Source organism: Hesperophylax consimilis, chromosome 19 (assembly GCF_061612785.1).
Source record: "Hesperophylax consimilis isolate HC1 chromosome 19, BYU_Hcon_1.0, whole genome shotgun sequence".
NCBI classification, from domain to species: domain Eukaryota; kingdom Metazoa; phylum Arthropoda; class Insecta; order Trichoptera; family Limnephilidae; genus Hesperophylax; species Hesperophylax consimilis.
The window spans coordinates 33,114,362-33,134,140 of record NC_142854.1 but is presented as its reverse complement, the minus strand read 5'-3'; positions in this window follow the sequence as shown (position 1 = coordinate 33,134,140).

Sequence of the window (19,779 nt, the reverse complement as noted above, 5' to 3'; positions counted from 1 at the left end):
AGAACGAAACATCAAAAGAATCGAGTGATTAATTGATGTAATCGCACGGGGTTCAGTAGCTGCGGACAGATGCTGCTTTTTTTGTTTTCCGAAGATGGTGGGGGGGATATGAATATTGTACATCCATTGGGCCGCATTTTGGTAATAATGTTCTTAATTAATTTGTAATAAATGGGAAACAGCAATGTTTTCATACTGACAATGATATTTTTATTGTTTACTCTGTATGACCATTTTCTTAGACTATGAATTAAAATAATAATATTTCAGTGAAATCAATAGTTGATAAAAGAAATACTATAATGTTTCGTCTCCACGGACATAAAAACCCAATATAAAATGAATATATCGGGCTGATGACCGAGGTTTTTCACAACATTTATTAAAATACATACTAACTCAATCTAGTTCTTCATGTTTTTTCGTTTTTTCTCTGAAACGTTACTTTATATTGAAATTATCGATTTATTTGATCAAACACCGATGATTCATACACATAGATAATCTCGTAAAAACGTCTCTTCTAGACAGTGATGCACTATTTCGAAAATAAATAAAAACATGTTTCTCGTAAGCTTTTTACTAAGCATTTAAATAAGAAAACAACGGTAGGTACCTGAGCATATTATCTATATTTTTTTATTAATAAACAGCTATTTATTTTTAATAACAGGAAAAAACAATAAATCACCACACCAATAAAATCATTAAAAATATATACTCGCTTAAGGCCTGTTTATTTTTGTATTTATTTATTTATTTTATATTATTGAAACAAACAGTACATGATTTACAGAGATGAAACAATATACAGGAATAAGATTCTTCATGTTGTGTACCTATGATATGTTTCCTTGTAATGTCTGCTAAGTGGTATGTTTATTCCTTAATTTCCAGGTGACTTGTGTAGTTTATAGGTGTGTGTGTGACGTGTGTAATGTGTGTGTGAGTGTTTGTGTGTGTGTGTGTCTGTATGTATGCGCATTGAATTCTTTAAATTATTGACATGATGCCACGTTTGAATTTGGGCAGTGAATCCGAAAAAATGTCAATGTTAGAGTTAATACAAATATTATTTAGAGTATGAAGAGCTCGGTTAATTGTCGAATTAGATGCTGCATTTGGTTTATAATTTAGCGTGTGGAATAGCACTGTATGTCGTGTACGTCTCAAAGGTATATTAATGTTAATAAGGGACTAAGGTTCAGAACAGTCAATCTCATTGTTTAAAATTCTGTGTATAAATATTGAGTCAGCTACTGCTCGTCTTCGCTGCAAAGTTTCAAATGTACACCCAAAATTATTGTTGAATCTGTGGGTAATATATTTTATAAATTTGTTTTGGATTCGTTCTATACTATCTATGTAAAGTTTGTATTGCGGATTCCAAATAGGCGATGCATATTCCAGTGTACTTCTGACTAATGCGAAATATAACATTACAATTGTACGCTAATTACTGAATATTTTACTTATACGTAGCACGAAACCAAGCATTTTATATGACCTATTAACGATTGAGTCAATGTGCTTATTAAATATAAGTTTGCTATCAAGGTAAACGCCGAGGTCTTTACATTCCGTTTTAGAGATGACAGGTTCATTGTTGAGTGAATATGAGTACTTAATTACAAGTTTATTTCTGGTGAATGTCATAGTGTGACATTTAGAAACGTTTATATCTAGACAGTTAACTTTACAATACTTGCAAAGCCTATCTAGGTCACTCTGTAACGCTTCGCAGTCATAAAGAGAACGAATAACTTTGAATATTTTTATGTCGTCGGCATAAAGTACATATTTGGAATTTTGAAAACATGATCCCACATAGGTGGGATCCTTGGGGGACACCAGATTTTACCTCGATGGATTTTGAGAAGACACCGTTGATTAAGATTACTTGATTACGGTTACTAATGTTAGATTTGATCCATCTAAATAGGTCACCGTGTATACCAAATAAGACAAGCTTTTTCAAAAGAATTGAGTGTATTACGCGATCGAAAGCCTTAGAAAAGTCTGTATACATAGTATCAACCTGCTCTTTGTCATCCATCTTGTCATGCAAGAAGTTAATGAAAAGGGCCAGGTTGGATGTCGTAGACCGACCTCTCATGAATTCGTGCTGATTCGGTGTAATTATTGTGGAAATAGCCGAGTATAATTGATCAAAGACAATTTTTTCTAGAACTTTGCTTAAAATAGGAAGTTGGGAAATTGGACGGTAGTTTTTAACGTCATGCTTATCACCGATTTTATAGATGGGTGTGATAACTGCTGATTTCCACTTGAGGGGAAACGTTCCTTCTGTCAATGATTTTTTATAGATGGCGCAAACCGGAAGACAGATATACTTACTACAGTTGCGTATAAAATTTCCGGGTAGCCTATCAATTCCTGGTCCTTTTTTAATATCTATTTTTGAAAGGTATTTCAAGGTGATTTCTTCATTTAGCGGTAAGAATAAGCCGTAAAGCCCTTGGCCGTAGAAGTTGGAAGATAGGAAACCTGTGTAACCGTTTATAATAGATGGCAATAATCTCTTATTTTTTTCCATAACCGAAAAGATGGTCCAACTTTATCTTTTGCGGTTACGGATATAAAAGATAGAAAGCTGAGATATATACCGAGATTTATGTATTTTCGATCGATACTCTATGGCAAGGCTGCCCAACCTTTTTAACAGTTGGGCCAAATTGACGATTTAAAATCACTGGCGGGCCACTGAATACTGACGGTTCCTATTTCCATGGGGGGGGGGGTTGTTAGAGAATTTCTATAAAACATAATTCCCCGCAAAAAAAATTCAAAATGAGTGCTCCCCTCAAGATATTTGAAATCCATGGGGGGGGGTTGTTATGGAACTTCGCTGAGAAAAATTCCGCCTACATCATATGTGATTCCCCACAACAATTTTTCGAAATCCATGGGGGGGGGGGGGTGGCTACAAGATTCCATTTCGGACGCAAAAAATATTATATCAAAAACCAGTGTATTTTTGTTTAAAAGGTTAGATTTTTTTTCGTCGCTGATTCTCGTTCTGAGTAGCCTAAAGACAAGAATGGTTTATTTATGTATTTGACAATCGAACAGTAATATTTGTGTTGTAGAAGTCCTAACAATTTATAGAAATTGGTCTGCGACGTTCTTGTATATTTCTTAAATTGATCGTTGTCTACCGTCGCCATGTCTTTTAACAAATTATGGAAATGTCCTGTTTTCTTCCTTTTATGATTAATGGGACGCACACTCCAACGTCGTTTTTTCCTTATTCCAATTGTGTGTCTCCTATTTCAGCGTATGCTAGCCCCAGAATTGACAAAAACATTCCACATGCAACAATATCTGATGAATCCATCGTTTCAATATTTATTTATATAAAACAATATTACTTTTATAAGATGGAGGAAGAATATACTCTCGGTTGACAGTTGAAATTGACAGGTGACAGCGGCATAGTCACTTCTATGGACGTATTCTATTCTATTCCTATTTCAATTATAAACGATGATCTAAAATATTACGGATTACGGCACCGGCCTATTCTTACCGCTTATTCCTATTATAATCAGGCCTTTAAAGAACGAAAATCGCCCTCCAGGGGGGTATAACTCCGATACTTTTTTGGTTTTTTGATGACGTCTTCACACGACTATCCAATGAAAAGCCGTCGTGGTTTGGTCTCTCACTCTCCCCAGCATAAAACCCGTGTGACAGAAAGAGAGGCTAGGCTCCATTTCCCAGGAAACCAGCCGACCCCATTGTAGAGTCCTTCTGACAGATTCAGATTGTTTGTTGTCGTGAATTCATGAGTTGTTTTTTGTGAAAATGTCTGAAGGTAAAATTATCAAGCTCTGTTGTGCGAAGGGCTGTACTGACAGACAGTCCACCCTACATTACAGGACGGTGTGATGTCACCAAAGACCATGATTACGTCTTGCAATATAAAAATCCTTCTTCCAAAAGGATTGAGGAAGATTATGAAGGTAAACATTTGTTCAATGTTACTTGAAAAGGAATAATATTCTGAGATTAGTACACGAACTTTAGTTAAAACAATAAAAATGTTTATTCCAGAACTTAATATCATTCCATGTACCAGCGGTGTGGTTCTTTCTAAAGGTCAAGAAGTGTGAAAATCTCTGCAGATTAAATTATCAAGCTCTGTTGTGTGAAGGACTGTACTGGCAGACAGTCCACCCTAAATTACAGGACGGTGTGATGTCACCAAAGACAATGATTACATCTTACAACATAAAAATCCTTCTTCCAAAAGGATTGAGGAAGATTGTGAAAAACATTTGTTCAATGTTACTTAAAAGTAATAATATTCTTAGATTAGTACACGAACTATATTTAAAGCAATGCATACAGGAACCAGAAAGGAAAGGAATTAAAGATCTGCATAATTGATGAAGAAATTTTAGAATATTTTCAAGTAACATAGAACAGATGTTTACCTTCGTAATCTTCTTGACCCAATTCTGTTCTGGAATAACATATAATGTTTATTCCAGAACCTAATATCATCCCATGTACCAGCGGTGTGGTTCCTTCTACTAACGGGTCAAGAAGATTACAAAGGTAAACATCTGTTCTATGTTACTTGAAAATATTCTAAAATTTCTTCATCAATTATGCAGATCTTTAATTCCTTTCCTTTCTGGTTCCTGTAGGACCAGGCGGCAGTAATTCAGTCGTCGCACGAAAAAACGATGCATCCTTGTGTAAGAATATTTATAGTTTCTTGTTTGAAAATCATTATTTTTTCCTTTTGTTTTGAATAATGTAATCATTGGCTTGAAATATTTAGTGAAATATTGTAAATCACCTTGCATTGGTGATCCATATGATCCCATGCATTATTACATTTTATCGCGTGAATACACATTACAGAGAGACTGCCTTAATTACCCGTCTGAAAACTTTTCTATCAATGCTCTGGAAATTCATTATGTTGTTGAGTATGTACTTGATCATAATTGTGAAAATTTACATCTTGTCCCCTTAATTAACGAAACTATTGCCAAATACGTGTCTTTTGATTGGATTAATTGTAGGACACAAAACAAATTGGTCGATGCAATTATTAAATTCACTGTCATCGGTAATTCTTGGTGTGCAGATATCAATAAAAAAATATGTGGTAAAGACACAAGACCGTATAATGGACCAGACTCGATGAGGATAGTGGCCATCCTACATCATTTAAAATATTCAAAATATAGAAAGAAATGGTTCTCTTAATTATTTTAATTGTCATAATTATGGTATATTTATTTTTTATTACTTACTCAACGTCCTAATGAATGTCTTTCGACATCTCCTTTAAAATGTATGTTGTTCTTAAATATTCTTGTATTTCTTGTTCTGTGTTCTTTATTGTCTTGGGTACATATTTTGTATATGTTTTGTGCTTATATATCCTAGCATTTCCTGTTTCTGTGTTATCTATATTATTTTAGGATTAACTTTATGACAACCTCAAATTGAAATTTTTATAAATTTAAAACAATATTAGCGACCCAAATGAATATTTAAACCAGAAAAGGATTCATTCGCAGTCTTGGCATACATTTAAAATGTGTTTTGTGCTTATTAATTTATTTGTGTTTCGTGTTTCTGTTATCTTAGTGAAATAAAATAAAAATACTTCACAACATGTAACAAAGTTTTTCATTTTTCTGATAAACACAGAAATCCTCACATTAAATACTGTCGTAGAAAAGCACAATCATTGTTTGAAAATGTTTTTCCTTTTAAAGTTGAGGAATTCAAATTTCAAGAAATTTCAAGCTATTTTTACGACGGCCTCGGGACGACTGATTTTCACTTACAAAGCGCCGTCCTGGGAAAATGTGCCGTAAGGAAAGATACCTTATAGTTCATTTTCGCAGGACCGCACTTTGTGAGTTGGAACTTTGTCGTCCTGAGAAAATCTGTTAACATTTCTAACATTTATTTTTAAAATAATATTTTAGGCTGATGAATAACACAATATGATCTTCCCTAGGTGCTTACCTAGGGAGATAATATTGTCTATGGCCGCGCTTTTTTATTGTTTCCTCTACTTTGCTGAGTGGTTTGTTTATGACTCAAATCTTGTGAAACGTCATCTGTGGACAAAATTTCTTCCTACGGCTGAAGTTATCAATCAGGGGGGTATAACTCCGATACTTTTTTGGTTTTTGATGACGTCAGTTCCAGACTATCCAATGAAAAGCCATCCTGGTTTGATCTCTCACTCTCTCCCGTGTAACAGAGAGAGAGAGGCTACGCCCCATTTCCCCCGGAAACAATGTGACCAATGTGACGCCATTATTGCGTCATGGTTGCGTCCTTCTGACAGATTCAGATTGTTTGCGTGAGTGGTTTATTTATGTTGTTTGCTTTCGTGAATTCATGAGTTGTTGTTGTGTGAAAATGTCTAAAATTATGAAGCTGTGTTGTGTGAAGGGCTCTACAGACAGACAGACCACTCGTCATAAATACCCAAAATACGGAAGTTACAAAAGAAACAAAAATGCCAAATGGATCCCTTCGAAGATGCGCACTGCTGACTTTAAATCTACCCGGCATCGGTAGTTATGCAGATTTAAGACAGTATCGGACCCGTTATGACGAAAATACAGGTGTGAATATCCCTTTGTTTGTCTTCAGAGTTCCATGTAATGTGTAACTTAATTTCACCTAAGAATTGAATAACTTCATGACTAAATCCTCAAATTGAAATATTTAATAATTTAAAACAATATTAGCGACTCAAATGAATATTTAAACCAGAAAAAGCTTCAGTCGCAGACTTCGTAAACATTTAAAATGTGTTTTGTGCTTATAAATTTATTTGTTTCTTTCTGTTATCTTACTGAAATAAAATAAAAAATACTTTACACTATGTAACAAAGTTTTTCATTTTTCTGATTAACAGAGAAATGTTAACATTTAATGCTGTCGTAGAAAAGCACAATCATTGTTTGAAAATGTTTTTCCTTAGTGGAATTCAAATTTCAAGTAATTTTGAGTTATTTTACGACGGCCTCGGGACGACAGATTTTCAACTTACAAAGCGCCGTCCTGAGAAAATGTGCCGTAAGGAAAGATACCTTATAGCTCATTTTCGCAGGACCGCACTTTGTGAGTTAGAGCCTTGTCGTCCTGAGAGAACCTGTTAACATTTCTAAAATTTATCTTTAAAATATTATTTTAGGGTGATTAATAGCACAATATTATCTATCCTAGGTGCCTACCTAGGGAAGATCATATTGTCTATGGCCGCGCTTTTTTTTTTGTTTCCTCTACTTTGCTGAGTGGTTTGTTTATGCCTCAATTCTGGATGTGACGTCATCAGTGGACAAAATTTCTCCCTACTAAAGGCCGAAGTTATCAATCTAGTGATTGGTTTATTTATGTTATCAATCTAGTGATTAGTTTATTTATGCATGAACCTAACGATCCATTATTAGGTCCATGCATATAGTCGAGAGGTTAGTGGAAAATAAAACAGAATTCTCAAGACATGTTACTGTTTTCTGTAAAATTAAAACATTTTGTTGCTTTTAAAAACAATTTTTCATATTTTTTTTTCATTATTCGATAAAAGAAATATTCCAAAATTAACCAGTTCAAAAAATTTCCGGTACCCATGGAAATAATATAGGTGGCTCCAGTGACAGCAGAGGTAGGGTTCCATGTAACAAAGACAGAAATATCGTCCATCTCTTGTGCCTATGTCAAAAATGAACGTCAGTCATTGAAAATTTGGTGTCTCCGTCTCGCGTGTTTTCTTGTGGCTAGTAATTATTTTTACCACATCTTATAGTAATTTTGTATGAACAAGACAATAATGGTATTAAATTTACGTCACTTATAAGATTAATTCTATAACCAACACATTTAAAGCAAAGTTTTTTATTATTGCAGAGCTTCTTCATTTCTAGTGACGTTTCGTCGGCGGCGTTTATTAAAATATATAATGGTTCAAACAATGTAACCTCGTTTCTTTTATTCATAAACGAATATGAAATTCAATTCGGAAATGAGTCTTCTATCTGTAAAATAATTTATTAATCTCTTAATTTATGGTTTCATTAGACCTAATTGATGGTTTGTAGTTAATATATATATATTTTTTTACATAACATGCTTTTACGATATCCGTTTTATGTTTTGAATCGACTAGATTTTATATTAATCTGAAGATTATATTTATTTTTATTTATCTATTTATTTACACATTATAAGTATATTTTTATATTATTAAATTTGGGAATGTGAGCCTCACTAAGTGCTTTACCCGCGCGAAAGCCCCCGTTTTACAATTTGGTGTTGTAAAATTATGTATGTAAATAAAATTAACAAAAATGTATTTAAATTACGTTTAATTAAATTAAATATTAAGAAAAGTATATATAAATATTAAATAATTAAGGCAGTTATAAAAACTGCTAAAAAAGCATTCTGAATATAATTATCGGTCCGGTTGTATATGTTTGTGTAGAGAGATTTTCTTAAAGATCTTGTTTATTTTTAGCTGAGAACAATTACGATCCCAAAACAAGACGCTATCACAGCAGTGCCATGGATCTTCCCAACACAAAGAGTGTTTCCATAAAGAGTGAACCATGGTCACAGGAAGGGGGCTCAGGTGAAATGACGTATACGGATATACAAATCGACCTTCAAGATGTGAAGAAGGAATGTTTGCAGTATGTCGAGAGTATTCAGCCAACCAGTAAGTTGCGTTGCGTATATAACAAAGATGTTTCAGATGGACGCAGTTGGGACAGCTGCTTGTTTTCTATTTCCCCTCCTGTCGTCCATCGGTACTCTTGATTTTCCTTTATATTTTTGCTTTATTTAACAGGAAACTGACGAACCAAGAAAACGTTTAACTTATGATTCCCGCTAACAGTTTCTAATTTCCCTAAGATGTTCCTCACCATATTTTATAACCAAAATAAATCATCTCACGTTCTCTATTCTAAAAACGGTATGTGGCTTGATGCGGTTCAGTTAAAAAATTCTCGTTCATTGGAAAAATCCAGTTCTATGTTTTTCGTGTTTTTAAAAGTTTAAAATTTCTGTAAGTAAACGAAAATTTTCATAAATACAATTTTCTTCTGAACAGCTTCAAATGGTTTCATTTTAAAATTTTAGAATGTTGAACATTTTGTTATCGAATTTATTGAAACTGAAAGTTCCAATGTCAATCAAAATTTGGATTGGAAATTAAAATATATAGGTGGTTTACTATTTTATTTTCAAGAAACAATTAAAGGGGTTATATTAATAACCCATTTAATAAATACTAATATTTCCGGCTTTAGTTTTAGCGTATTAATAATTATTCGAATATTACAAAGATATATCGCCACAACAACAAAAATTAGGTTAAGTGGTATCTTTGACATCGAACGAAACAAAATTAATTATGGATATAAACACATCTAATTGTTTTCGACCACTTAAATTTAATAAGACAATGCAAACTAACTGCTTTAAATATAAAAAAAAAAAACGGTTTTGTAAGAACCCTTCTTTCATCAGGAAAATAATATATAGATTAAAACTTAAGATACACAATACTGACAGATACGTATACATATTTAGGTGTTGGAGTGGGAGGTGAACAAAGGGGAATGAGTTATTGGGTGATTTCTGGTAAGAACAAAGCGGTACTGGAAAATTTGTCTAAAATATAAATTTATTTGTTTATTCAATAATTTAGAGTTATCTTTTGTGGATATTACTTTGAACTTAGAAGCACTTGAAATATAAATTCTTCTACTCTAGGATTCTAGGCTGTATTGTTTGATGATGGCGTGTTTTCACGCAATTTCAAGTCCGCAGGGTTGCCTCAGAGCTAAGAGTCTGCAGCAGGGCTGCCACATCTATGCAATATCTGCATGAATAATATCATTCCCCGGGCTGGATTCTGGAAGGCTCAAAAGCAAGCTTTAAAAATGCAGGATCATGACTGCCATATGAATATTTCCACTTGGTCGGTACACCGATCACTTAACATGTTAACTTATTCAATATTATTGTACTCTATAAAATAAAATATGATTTTTAAAAGATCCATTGCATTGTCCATTGCTTGATAAGATGATTCCGTTAAAATCTGATGAACATGCTTATGCTTATGGAATATATTGAAATAAAAGCAATATTTGCCAAATAATTTGTAAGTAATGTATGTAGAAATCAAATTATAAATAGATCTTTTTTTGATTGTTTCACCACAGTTTGATAATGTCAACAGTAGGCGAAACAGCCGTCACGCATAATAATAATTACGTAGCAGAACTTTTTTTATAAATAAACCCATTTTAATTAGTAGTTCGCTGAGACAATATGATCCAACCATGAATACACATAATTTAAAAAATAGCACCGACGACAAATTTAAAATATCTTTACACATCAATGTATTTTTGTTTGGTTATTTCAGGTGGCATTAATGTGGATACTGTAGCCACTAAGGCAGGAGCAAGACCCCCAGAAGATGGAGGGGGGATCCCTTATATGGAAATAGACATAGACCTGACAGATGTTAAAAAGGAATGCTTAGAGCACTCTGGACGTGTTACAGAGACTGCTTCAGGTAAAACCGATTTTTCGTATGATTTTATTTTAATAGTTTTCATATACATACATACTTGTTAAGCTTTATACGCAATCTTTTGCAGACATGCTAACGGACCTGAAGACGCATCATGGAGAAAAAAAAATTTCATGTCCCCAATGTAACTACTCCTGCTCATGCAATTCTGCGTTAACAATGCATGTACGCACTCATACAGGAGAAAAACCTTTTTCATGTTCATATTGCAGTTACACATCTTCTCAAAAGGGAAGTTTGAATAAGCACATTCTTACGCATACTGGAGAAAAACCTTTTTCATGTTCATATTGCAGTTACTCATGTTCTAATAAGGGAAATTTAAATCAGCACATTCTTACCCATACTGGAGAAAAACCTTTTTCATGTTCTGATTGTAACTTTTCAAGTTCTCGTAAGGGAACTTTGAAACTTCACATCCTCACCCATACTGGAGAAAAACCCTTTTCATGTTCGTATTGCAACTACTCGTGTTCTCAAAAAGGTAATATCAAAAGTCACGTGCGTACGCATACTGGAGAAAAAGCTTATTCATGTGACCATTGTAACTACTCCTGTTCAAAAAAATCATATTTACCAGTGCATTTACGCACTCATACTGGAGAAAAACCTTTTTTGTCTTCCTATTGTAATTACTCTAGTTCATGCAAATCTGATCTAAATAAGCACTTATTCACCCATACTGGAGAAAAACCCTTTTCTTGTTCGTATTGTAATTACTCGTGTTCTCAAAAAGGTAATATCAAAAGTCACGTGCGTACGCATTCTGGAGTAAAACCTTATTCATGTGACCATTGCAACTACTCCTGTAAAGATAAATCAAATTTAAATTGTCTCTTACGCACCCATACTGGGGAAAAACTTTATTCATGCTCCCATTGTAACTTCTCGTGTTCAAACAAATCAAATTTCATGAAGCACCTACGCACCCATACTGGAGAAAAACCTTTTTCGTGTTCCTATTGTAATTACTGTAGTTCATTCAAATCTGCTTTAAATAGGCACTTACGCACCCATTCTGGAGAAAAACCTTACTCATGTTCGAATTGTAATTTCTCCTGTTCAGACAAATCAAATTTCATGAGGCACCTACGCACCCATCCTGGAGTAAAACCTTATTCATGTTCCCATTGTAACTACTCCTGTTCAGACAAATCAAATTTAGCTAGTCACTTACGCAACCATACTGGAGAAAAACTTTATTCATGCTCCCATTGTAACTTCTCGTGTTCATTCAAATCAAGTTTTACAAGGCATTTACATACACATACAGGAAAAAAACCTCGTGTTCACTAGAGCAGTAATTTAAATGAGATGCTACTATACTATTATAAAGTAATTTAAATTGAGATTCTACCCTACCATAATACACCAATTCATTTCTTATTCTTAAAAAAATACCTTTTTGTCATTTTATTAGCTAATAACTCACGCGGAAACCGAAAATTAACTGAAACTGACGGGCAACTCCCTGTTGCAAACTGGTTTCGAATAAAAAGCGAGCTTCTCTCACCGCCCAACTCAAGTGTACGATTTATTACCTAAGCTTGTTTAAGGGGAACGGTTGTGCGGCCCTTTTCATTCAAAACTTAAATTTGGATTTGAGCCAAAATACCCAACCAAACTGAGATTTTTTTTAAATTTGTGGCATCGTAAATATTCAGTATGGATATGTGCTAATTTATTTATATATGTTTCAAATTATAAAATATGGGCCATTAAAAAATTCGGTTTGTTACGATTTTAGAGTCATGTTTGGCACTCATTTTTGACTTAATGGTAATTACTAAAAAATTAACCTTTTCTTTCAGACTATGCACATATTATGAAATTTAAAATAAATAAATATATTTTCATCAATAATGCCATTTTTTGTAATATTAGCACTCTATTAAACCCAAAAGTAACGAGCCGCCACTGTTTACAACGCATATTCACGAGGGGACAGTCTTGTGGTATTGAGTTAAACTTTCCTAGCTATCTTCTTGTCATTTTCAAAATGTGCATATAAATTTAATTATAAACTTTTTACTTTTGTTTCCTAGATCCGACAATAGTGAGGAAAAAATAGTTCTAAATGAATATTTTTTAATGCACTGTATATTTGTTATCGAATGTTAATATGTATTTGTACTAAGAAGGGCTATACCCAGGAACGCTGGAGGGTCTACAGTCGTTCATTATAATTAAACGTAGCTTCGTTTTATTAAAATAAAGAGTGTTGACGTTTACGACCTAGGAGATAAACAATCAGTTTTCTTTTACCGTTGTTGGGATAGTGGTCTGGCCCCCCAATGTATTGTGGGCAAAAATGTCTCCAGAATCAAATTATGATGAACAAATTGATAGGTGGGTCAAATCCCAGCACTGCAAAGAATGGAAGAGGTCACTTGGAATGAGACAACCCAAAGTACTCATAAAAGGACCAGAGCAAGAAACTACTCGATTTGGACAGAAACTCTCTTAGGGAACTGATAGGACTTCTAACGGGACACTGCCATCTCAGGAGACACGTGCAGATATTGGGAGTGGAAAACACCAATAGATGCAGGAAATGTGAAGAGGATGAAGATTCTCCAATACACCTTTGATGTCAATGTCCTGCCCTGGTGGGAACTAGGCTCTAGATTGAGGTAAAATGAGAGATAGGACAATGGGCCTATGGCCTAAGTGCTCACGGGAACTATATGTAAACCGTCTCCGTCCTTAAAAAAATTCTGATGAAGACGCCGTTCTTTGTTATTATTATCAACGAAGATGGAAGTAAGCAAGCTGTTTTCCATATATGCATGAACCTACCTGTTGAAAGTGATTGATTAAAGAGTAGATATAATGGATTAGAGACAATATCTGCAGAGTTAAGGAATATGGGGGAGTTTTATCTGGCTCTGGGCAAGATTTAGGTTCCAGTAGTTTAATACACACTGTGATGTCTGTCTCAATGTGAATCTGAGATAGTTTTAAATTTGAAATGTGTTCGTCAGAGATATCCGCTTCATACACATCCTTAAAAAAGTCTGCGAACAAATTGACAATTTCTTTCTTTGTGGCGCATAGTTTCAGGGTAGCTATTGAAAATTCAATATTCTTAAGATAAGAATTATAATAAATATTTGACAATCTTTTCGTTACTTGCTGAAAAGGATATTTAGTTTCTTTGTTAATTTTATGAGCTTTTTTTCTGTTCTATTTCTAGGTAAATGTGGTCTTCGTTAAACCATCTAGGAATATTCGACGATAATTTAAAGCTAATTGTTGGTAAACAAAATCACTTTAGTATCCCTACACTTATATGCGATGATGATAGAATATAAACATTGCTTATAATTAATACAGGGGTAGGGAACCTGCAGCCCGTGAGGCTTTTGGTGCGATTAACACGTATTACCCGGAGGTTCAAAATAAAACACATGCGGCGATGGTGGGTCCAGATTGACCAGGCTGAAATGATGAAATTAAAAGGCTTTTTAAACAAAGTAAAAAAATAATCACAATACTAGAAATATGCCCGAATGGTTGACAACATCTGCGCTGGACTGTGAGAGACAAAAACGGAGGGACAGAGCAAGAGATATGCTGTTTCGTCGGCTGCTCGAATTCAACTGAGAAGAAATGGAATTTTTGCGTGTTTTTATACACATTTATTCTAATAACTTTTTTAAAACCAGTCCGATTTTAATCATTTTTGAGTCGAAATGTGGGAAAATATTTGATGAAAGAAAAGACAAAAGGGAATCAGCCTAAACGAGATATTTGCGGCAAAATCTTTTGTTTAAAAAACACTGGGTCAAATCAGACCCATCACCGGAGTCGAGGTGTTAATGAGTTTTGTATCATGACCTGATGTTTCAGACACACCCTTAAGGCATTATTGCAAAGAGCTGGCCAGTACTTCTGTATGCACCTACGATACTATTAAGCAATTTTATAGGCGTTCGAACATCCCATTTTAATTTAATTTCTTATCATTTTACTAATAAGGAATTAAATGTGTAATAAGAAAGTATGTATGTGATGCTTGATATGTCCCTAAGTATTTACATCACTTGAATTCACAGAACGACCAAATTGAACACGTGCGCCCGCAAATGTTTCTGTAATTTTACACGCAGATGCAGGCGGCAGTTTGCGTTATTAGACCTTAAATATTTAATACAGAATGGCCGGCAACCGCCATAAAAAAATTAGAAAGCCAACCTAGAAATTCACCAATTAGTCCAAAGATTTAGCTCTAGACCAATGATACTCAACCTTCTTCTTCTGCGGGCCACATTCATATGTTTGTAAAGCTACGCGGGCCGCAACACTATACTAGTATCAGTGTTCTAATGAACTCGCTAAAATCCAATAAAATAAAATTAAGCTAAATTCTAATGAAATTCACGGGGGGGGGGGGGGGGTTGTTACAGAACTTCGCTGAAAAAAATTCCGCACAGTCAAAAACATCGTATGTGATTCCCCACAACAATTTTTCGAAATCCATGGGGCTGGGGGGGGGGGTAGCTTCGGAATTCCATTTCGAAAAATTCCTCACATTTTCCCGGTCGCAAAAAATATTATATCAAATACCGGTCACAAATACACATCAAAATTACCCATCGAATATACCGGTCAAAAATAGCTACTAAAAATACCCATAAAAAATACTGTCGGCAAATCACAAAACGTCAAAATGAAATGTCATAAATTGGGCAAAATTAAACGACAAAATAAAAAGACGGCATTAGTGTATTTTTTTTACTATTATTATTGGTGATTTGGCTGATTTAAATAACTTGTTTTTAAAGTAGCCTAATATTTTAGATTTTTTCGTTGCCGATTCTCGTTTTGAGTAGCCTAAATGGCGATAAATCGCCTTCGTTGGCAACACTGACTGGTATGACAAAAAATATCATGAAACCCACCACCCCCGTTTTTTTGGCAATACTGTGACTGTGACGCATTTAAAGGGACTGGGACACGCCCAAGCGGCTTGATATCAAGCACGTAGTTTTTTTGTCTATTGTTGTCTATTGTTGTCTATTATTGTCTATGCTTAGCGGCTTGACAGCCCGCATCAAGCGGGTGCGCCTGTTCTCACATTGCCGGAGGATTGGTCGGAGGCGGCTATAATTATAACATGCTCATCTCATCAAACTAGGGACTCTTAGAGATAAAATTTGTAACGAACTGATATGTTACGTCCGTCACAGAGTACCTACCAAAAAATGGGACTGCGAGAATTCTAGCCAGGCTTAATTACGGAGAGGAGATTTCCAAAGACAAACCCGGGCTTCAGTCTTCAACATCCCATTTTAATTTAATTTCTTATATTTACTAATAAGGAATTAAATGTGTATGTAATGCTAATTAAACTAGGGACTCTTACAGATAAAATAACAGACGCATTTACGAAGGAAACTATTCTCGTATTTGTAGTGCAGTTACAAAATTCAAGTTGCACATAGTCATGTGCTGCAAAAATCGGAGGAATCCATTATTCTTGTGCTGGATGTAGTGTTGAATCAAGTTAGAATCTTGCACATGGATTGACTCATAAATTAAAAACCAGTTTTGTGTTCAGAATATAATGATCAATTTCTAGCTGTGGATATACTATCTGCAGAAGCATTTTGAAGGAAACAATTTTCGTGTTTGAAGTGCAGATATAAAATGCAAGATGCAGACTGTGTGCTTCACAAATCGGAGGAAACCATTTCATGTGTTGGGTGTAGTTTTAATCAAAGCTGAGGAGTCGCACAAACATTCAATCTTAAGTTAAAATCTGTTTTGTCTTACGAATGATGTGTTAAAATTTCAGTAGTTGATTAATCTGCTGTAGCAATTATAAAAAAAACTGTTTGCATGTTCCGAGTGAAGTTTAAATTCTAGTCTCACCGTAAGCTGCAAAATTCCGAAGAAATCCATTGGTAATTATTAGGGATCGCAGGCCACGCTTAATACCATTTTTTTTAAATAAAACCATTTTATTGAACATAATTTCTATAAAAGAAAACTATCTGCATCAGGGAAATTTTTAATTTTAGCTTTCTAATTTTTGATTATGTTTAAAGCTTTTGTTATATGAGATGAACGCCAAAATAATTTATGTTGATGACATTTTCTTACGTTGGTATTCCTGATAACGAGTGACTAGAAGCGATGTTATTACCATTTACTAGATGAAAATAAGGTAGGTATTATTTAGGCGGAATTTGAAATGAAAAAAAAATAAATAAAGAAAGAGTGATGTTATGGAAAATCTGTCAATTCACATCAGATTCGATTTTACGTCGGTAGAGTTCAATATTTATCTTTACAGCCGCGAACACGTGGCTTTATATTTTTTCGCGAAGAACTTTAGCAAGCAACTTTTTTGATCCTTGATGAAATTACGTATAGGCTTGCGATTTTTGACAACTGTCAAACATCTTGGTGATGTGCCTGGTCTCTCTCTTTCTGTTACACAAGACCTTATAGTAGATAGCGAGATGTCAAAGGGGTAGGAAAGTTTCGATTTTACTTTACCCTTTAGTCTACCACTAAAACTTTCTAACTGCACTCGGAACGCGAGAATAATTTCCCCCGAGTTGCGTCGACAGATGAGTCCGCAAATGAAACATTAGCTACGGTTTCAAATGTGTTTCAAGACCAGACTGAAGTTATGTGCCCCTGTTCGCTTCTCTACGGGGTCCCAGGATTTTTAAATAGCTAATAAGGTGGGGGGTTGATAGAGTTTTGTTGTGAGAATTATATTAAATAAGTGTATCTTATATCTTTAAATTTATCTACAAAATTACAATATTTATATCTGATCGCAGTAATCCAGCAATAGTAGGTATATCTTGTAATTTTAACTTTACCTACTTAGTTACAATAATTATAATCTAATCGCAGTAATGCATCAATAATAAAAAGGTTTTTTTTATTAAAAGTGTGTGTTTTTCAAAGGAGATTGTACTTTTGACATTCTGTGTATAATATGGTGTAAAGCTTGTATCCACCCTCCCAAATGATTCCGTCATCTTCCTGATGCCGCATTCCACAAACGCACGTGGCTTGCTCGGTGCATGACGGCGGAGCCAGCGGCACGTACTTTGAACGACGAATTATATTTTATTATCCAATTAATGATTCTTTTTTAATATTTCAGGTTTATTGTCGAAATTTTTAAAAAATGAATTAATGCAAGCATACTAAATTAAAAATGATTGTCTCAGACTGTGGTTACTGATTTTGAATAATATTTGACAGATTTGTTTTCCAAGAATCGATTCGTCTATGATAATGAATCGACATATTTCGATGGTCAAAAATATCGAGAAAATAATATAATATTTGGCTAATCTATATAGCGCCGTTTTCGTGAGAAATCACCTTAAAAGTATCGATAATTCATCGATTATGCCAATCGCCGGTCGTAATCAGTACTCGGTCGCGGAGTTGTCATTTTGACATTTCGACTTCTCAAATAAATCAGCCGCTATTCAGCGCACCTTTTTTAAACCACGTCAGTATTTTTGTCATGAAACTAAAAATCCATTATTAGGTCCATGCATATAGTCAAGAGGTTCGTTGAAAATAAAACAATTCTGAAAACAAGTTATTGTTTCCTGTAAAATTAAAACATTTTGTTGCTTTTTAAAACAATTTTTCATATATTTTTTCCCGTTCAATAAAATAAATATTCCAAAATGAACCAGTTCAAAAAATATCCGGTTCCCTATGGAAATCATATCGGCGGTTCCAGTGACAGCAGAGGTACGGCTCCAAGTTACATAGATAGGAATTTCGTTCATCTCTTGTGGCTATGTCAAACAGTGTTGCCAACGAAGGCGATTTATCGCCATTGAAGATGTAGTGAAATACTATGAGTGGACGAGACATCAACTGAAATTGCAATTAGAAACTGCAAAAGAACCAATTTTTGGCGAGATAGCAGACATAGTAACGTCGAGAATTGAAAATATATGGCAAACGGCATCTATTCCTACAGTGACGCGAACAAGGATCATTCAAATGTTGAAAGCATATCATCTAAAGTGCAAAAATCTACTCAAATCTATCAAGAGGCTCTCCCCAGACGAGTTAAATAGTTTTCAGCAAAGAAGTAAGATACTTTTTGATATTTCAGCATGCAAGTGCAAAGAATTCGCTCAATGTATCTGTCCTAAGGATAAAAAGGTTCCTAAACGAGAGCAAACTTTTTTGACCGATCAAAGAACGTCTCGGATAATGGTAATCAGCGGAATCGACGTAACTGCTACAAAGAACATGCAAAAAACTCTAAAAAGGAACCATGAACGAGAAAATCGCCGAAACACATCCTTAAGCACTTCAACGTTAGCTGATTTAAATGATAGTATTTCTTCAGCGACATCATTAGAGACAGAAAAATCTGATTGTTCCATGATCAAAGGCGTTATTAAAAAGAAAATCAAAAAATCGACGCTTAATTTTCCTACATTATCGAAGACATGTGATAGGTATGGAGTGTCTGACAGAGCAGCAGCAGCAATAGCATCATCTGTTTTGTTCGACATTGGGTCTGATGTTGAGGTCATTGATCGGCACAAGTTACGAAGAGAGAGAACTAAAACTAGAGAAAAAATAACGGAAAATGCAACAATTACAGAGCTCTTGGCCTTATACTTTGACGGGAAAAAAGACAAAACTTTGAATATTGTTAAAAAGGGCGGTAAATGCTCAAAGTCAAAGTTTACGCACCGTCTTGGCTCTCAATTAAAAATAAACCATCATGCAAAGATGGCACGCGTCATCTGTTCAATATCATTAAGGCCTCCAGATACCTGCCAGAAACTCTAAAAAAAATTATAGATCCTGTTATCCAAAGAAACGGCTACTTTGCGCATCCTGAAGGGATTCTACTTGCGATGATAACAGATGATAAAAAAACATGTTAGAGAGCTGGCAGCCCGCCGCATACTAAAAGCACGCAGTACAACCTCCAACACCTAGATTGTTTCAAATGCCATTGATAGATTTCAATGCTTCCACATATATTGATTTAATAAATTGGCAGGAAAACTTAACCGAACCACCGATTTTGAAAAACTTATCGGACCAGGAAATTCAGAATATCGTGGAATCTGGTGGCGAAAGCGAACTATTGTTTATAAGGCTTCCCTGCCATACTCAAGCTGTTGAAAGAGCTG